Below are 5,791 nucleotides of genomic sequence, written 5' to 3'. Positions count from 1 at the left end.
AATTTGTCTATTACAATCTTTACACTACACCACAACCCAGATATACCTACTACTGCCTACTATTACAATACATATGCTACTCTTTGTTGATACGCTTCATAGCTTCACACTTGGCTTTGTACTTCACCTGTGCAAAAAATAAGAATAAGATGTGAATTAACACTGCAGGTATTTAAATAACAGCATTTAAAAAAAACGTGAACTAACACTTTAGGTTATCATATACAAGAATAGTAGGTTGTTTAAATGCAGATGAGGTCGACTTCAAAAGCTCAAATTGCATCGACTACTATGTGCGACAGTTAAAATATACAAGAAATTTGTTCATATACAAGAATAGTATGTTGTCTGCTTCCAGTGGCACCAAGTATAAACTGGAACCGGAGCTACTATCAATGTAACTACAGGATATGAAACCAGTGAATATCTAAAAACTACTCACATAAGCGCACCACTTGCTACTCTAAGAACTAATAACAGCTAACCTAAGCTTATGCACACGTTTCTCGGTACAAGAATAACAATTACACTTAGCAAAGGTAAATTCGAAATTCGTTTTGCTGCGGCGTACAGACATAGAACATGCCTAGGGGGAGTAACTGTAGATGGAGAAATCTTGGTGCTGAGGATGAACTAACCGATATATTTTCCGAGAGGACCAAGATTTGTTTATATTTGACGATAGAGCAACAATAGTATCAGCACCAGTTAATACAAGATCCATTGGGGCTGGGGTAGCAAAAATTACCTTTGAAATGTGTTCAGAAGGCCTAAGCTTTGTACTCGCCAACGTGCAGCCACTTGGTTGATGACCACTTGTTCCCTTTGATAACAGGACAGTCCCCTGCAAGAATAACACGACGTAAAGAAATCAGTCGCCACATTGCTCAAGAATATATGCATATAATCAGGTCTCATAAATATTCTACTTTCTGCAACAAAAAAGTGTAACTAACAAGGGCAGCGAGCAGGCCACTGAACCAACTAACTGTGCAAACTTAGTGGATCTAGAGTGGCATCTGGTTTCATGCTCCAGAAAAGCAGCGCATCTCCCATCTTTGGCTTGACAGCAAGATCTTTTCTAGCACACTCTGAAAGTTCGTTTTACCATGGCAAGGAACTGCTGTTCACATTTGCATCCGGAAAAATAGTCTCACCCCCTTCTTCAACATCTGACCTGTTCCAGTTGCGAATATGTTTTTGATAAGTTAGCAACTCGGTTGACATCACACATAACATAAGTGTGTTTTGCGACATAGGGTAATACTTTACTTACAGGTACATGAGAATAGTTTCCATTCTCTGGCCATCAAGAAAATAGTGAAAGTGGGATTCGTACTTCTGCCCAACTTCATAGTGCAGGACTTGGAGTCCCTCTCCATGTTCTGGAAGCCAACATGAATGAACATTATTAAAAAAACCTAATACAATATATGCTGAAAGGATAAAAGCAACATGTGCTAAGGGCTACATTCTATGAGCATAGTGACAGCCAATTTAAATTCAGCATACAAAGTTTAATAGACGTTGGACTGGAATATGCCTTGGTCACCAAGTATTAAAACAGATTTAGCTAAGACTAAGATGATCATGCGGAACAAACAACCATCACAGGAACCACACAAACAACCTACAGGACATTCGAATGGCCAGAGCAAAAGGGCTCCCGCACCAACCATATTGGGCAATTAACCATCGGACTTAACCTCGAGGCGCAGACCATGTGCACCACTAATTAACACAGGATTGGATGCATCTATGTAACTAATCTTTGTGCCATTAGAAATGCACTAATTTTGTTTCTAAAATGACACTAGAGGTACAGTGTTCTGTTCTTGTTCTGACAGTAGTTAGGTAGGTAGGAATAGGATAGCTGAAGAATCAGGACAAGGGAGCAGAAGGAAGAGTCAAGAGTACTGTAATGCAAACGTAAACTTACCTCCTGGTGCAATCCCTCTCCATACATCTGCATATGGTTCATCCGTTGTGCGTGCAATGGTCAGTTTCATTAACCTCCTGGTGCAGCTAAATCACATCAGAGTATATCACAAAGTCAGCTAGATAGCTCACTGACCACATCAGATTATCAGTTTTGTTCAAAACGCAAATACGGGGATACATACCAGTAAATAATAAAACCTATACTCCCTCCGTTCCTAAATATAAGTATTTTAAGAGATATCACTAGAAGTCTACATACGAAGCAAAATGAATCAATCTACACTTTAAAGTATGTCTATATACATCCGTATGTAGTCTACTAGTGGAATCTCCAGAAAGACTTATATTTAGGAACGGAGGAAGTAGAAATTAATGATTATATACGAAAATAGGACTGTTTAGGAGTACTGATGAGGCGATAGAAACATGGGAAACAATGTATAGTAAACATGATCCTAGTCTGCTTGAGCCGTTGCAAATTCAGGATATATCCCTGTATCAGGGCAGCATCCACCCCTCATACGACAACTTTCAGATGTATCCATGCTTACTAGGATAATGCAGTTCAAAACTAAAAAAATCATGTTTGTTGAGTTAATTGCCAAAACTTAGAAACATGCTCATGACATACCTACATGGTCAAAGTACATATCCCATGACAAAACTTAGAAACTAAGTTAATTCAGGACATATCCCAAGGGGAACAAGTCACAAGAACTTTTGTACCTACATGGTCAAACAATCAGTTTATTTGTTTCTGATTAGGAAAATAACAAAGGATGCATTATAATGATCTTGAGGTCTAAGCATTTACTAGTGTGCTAATAGGCTACTACAATGACGAGTTATTGTACTATTATAACTGAACCAGCCATAAGACAGAGAATGAACTCTATAATGTATTCTAAACTGACAAGAATGATAAATTAATACTTAGCTTCACTTAAGAGCACAACATTCCGAATACTGTTAGGGAAACCTATTCAATTACTTTCCTTTTTTTGTGGGTGACTTTTATTTTCAAAGAATAGGAAATTCTAGAAATTATTTAAAGCATGAGGTTCACACAAGGATAATCTTGCTAAAGCTTACCAAGAGCTACTACAAGTGTACAAACAATACAATACTCGGAAGAATCAAAACAGAAATCTTACCAGCAGAGTCCACATCGTTGCTCTTGCAAAACAACGAAGTTTCCTCGAACAAGGTGCATTGTCGGGCTCTGAGGTTGTACGTCGTGGCACGCAGACCAATCATGCCAATCGTCGGCGTCACACGCATCATCTGGAAGTCCGGATGAAAGATCCCCCGGCTCCTTTGGCATCGTACCTACAAGATCTTCTTTCTCAGGAACAAAGGCATGTTATTGCAACGCATCTATGATAAAATGCAAAGCTAGCCATACATATATACCAAGCACAGTGACAAAATAATACTCCCTCCGTCCACACTTATTTTGTGACTGAGGGAGCAACAGCCTTCAAATCCAAAAACATTGACACCATCACTAGCAATTTTATAGTACAACTACTAGTGCAAAAAATCAAACAACGTCCAAGCTGCAGCAACACGCACACATCTGCCGTAGTAGTGATTTTCTCGAACTGAATGAACCCTACTGATTAGCAAAGTTATCAATGCTTCATGCACAAAAGAATTCCTATATCATTCAGCACCAATCTCACAAGAGTAACACCCAGCTAAAATCAGTCAAGCATGTAACTAAAAAATGCAGACTAGCAGCAAATTCAGTCAAGCATGCCATTCTTTCAGATTGTACTAATCATCAAACGAGAAGGAATCACTAGGTTCCAGTGCCTAATTTAACATGCAGAGAATTCAGTTCAATCAGAGTAGCAAGCAAGCAAGCATATTGAGTACCACTGCACCAAGCCTAGGAAATTGAAACGAGAGAGGTAGAGCGAGGCGTAGAGGAGAAGGGAGTTTGTCCCGACAGAGACCGGTAGCTTGAGAAAAGAAATGATGGCATAACCCTGACGGGAACTCGGATGAAACAACGAACCCAAACCAAATGGATCACTAGCATGCCTAGCAATTAGAAACGAATCCCAGTTTTGTGGTACAAGGCCGCTTCACAGATTGGTACAGAAACTGAAAGTAAATCAGCAGCTCGCAGCTGTCCGGGTGTAGACCTTGGGCTAGAGCAGGTCGGCCTTGTCCTTGCAGGGGAGGAGGTAGCAGCCGCGGATGTCGTCCACGCTCTAATACAGCTGGCCGATGATGCCGTGCATGGCGCTGGCGGAGATGAGCTTCTCGACGGCGCCGACGGGGAGCGTGAGCAGGCTAAAGACAAAGTCGACGAACTCCTTGCCGACCTCCATTGACAGCACCTTCTTGGACTTGATGTCCACCAGCAGCATCAGCGAGATCTCGTTGCGGGAAGGCAAGGCTAGCTGACGGTTCCCGTCCAGGAGAAGATGGGCGGTAAAGGTGGGGCAGAGGGAGGGTGCAGACCGGCGGGGAAGGGAGAGGGAGGTGGGTGGCGGATTTGGATCGGGAGCTGTGGTGGGAGGCGGCGGCAAGGGGAGAGGGAGGGTGGCGGATCTGTATCGGGGAGAAGGCTAGGATTCCTGTGCGCAACAGAGAGGGATGGATGGATGGATGGATGGGGATGGAGAGATGGATGGATGGATGAACGTCATGTCATCGATCCATGCCACAACCAATTTCACCAATCAGAATAAAGCATATGCAATTGTATTTTTCCTATTGTTTTGCTTCAACTTTTTCACATGATAAAATCCAAATATGATCTCTTTGAGTAGACAAGCTTGCATCTTGGAATTACAAACAATGTTGTCAAAGGGACTTTTCATTTTTTTTGCACGAAAAATCCATCTTATGCGGTGGAATATATGATCCAAAGTATTTATGAGAATTTTTCGAGAATTTTTGGAATGATAGAATAGTAGGTTGCTTCACAAACTAGGATGAGGTGGGATAGAATGGACCCACGAGTGACATGTCAACATAGTTAGAACATGTTACGACATTTTTATAATTGTCGTAGAAGTTATGACGATCTCATCTTATGCGGTTACGATGTTTTTGACTCACATTGTCGTAATTTATATGTAGATTTGATCCCCTCAAACGGTTTACGATGATCTCGGATGAAATCGTCATAGATTTATGACGAATTCATTAAGGACATCTTAAAAAACGTCATGTAATGGCATATTTCTTGTAGTGCACGCAATGTGGCATTACACGGGGCCTTCAGATACCACTCGGTCCCATCCTGAAGACGTGAGCGAGGAGACCGTGGGTGCGTGGGTCCGCACCATCACGGGCACATGTGATAACCGCGTGGGAGCTCGGCGGTTGAAGGCCTTCCGCGCCCAAAATCCTCCTCCAAATGAGGTGAGTACATGTTGTCGAGTGCTTTTAACCTTCTCAGTTTTATTGCTTTCCTTGTCTCGCCGACTGACGTTGCCGATTGTGTTTTGTGCAGGAGTGGACGAACTGGCATTCTGCAGTCTCAGGTGGGGATCCGGTCGAGGAAGAAGAAGGTAGCATGGAGGGTGGCGCGGGTTGTACCGTGTACGTCTCTGACAGTAGGGAGACGGAGGAGGAAACAGAAGAGGAGGAGGAGGAGAGTGAAAAGTAGAGCTCGTCACCCTCACCACCAGAACACCGAACCAAGCACCGTCATGACCCCGCTGTTCCGCCGGCTCCTCCTGTGGCCCCGAGTGCTCGGAGTGTGAAGAGAAACATGGGTTCTTCTACCGAGTCCATGGATCAGCAGTCCAAGGTGGCTAAATCCAGCGGGTCTAAACCTCAGAAAGCTTTGCCCCGGATGAGGATCGTTGTTCCGGTCGCCTCAGTG

At 42.8% G+C, this 5,791-nt stretch overlaps 1 pseudogene; it reads right to left on the bottom strand.

The window, feature by feature from the left end:
• Nucleotides 1-770: 770 nt before the first annotated feature.
• On the bottom strand, nucleotides 771-4,322 carry LOC123397285 (annotated as a pseudogene).
• Nucleotides 4,323-5,791: the final 1,469 nt, after the last annotated feature.

The sequence above is a fragment of the Hordeum vulgare genome, chromosome 1H (assembly GCF_904849725.1).
Source record: "Hordeum vulgare subsp. vulgare chromosome 1H, MorexV3_pseudomolecules_assembly, whole genome shotgun sequence".
NCBI classification, from domain to species: Eukaryota; Viridiplantae; Streptophyta; class Magnoliopsida; order Poales; family Poaceae; genus Hordeum; species Hordeum vulgare.
Note: the sequence above shows the minus strand (reverse complement) of the source record. Positions and strands in the feature narration are given on the sequence as shown.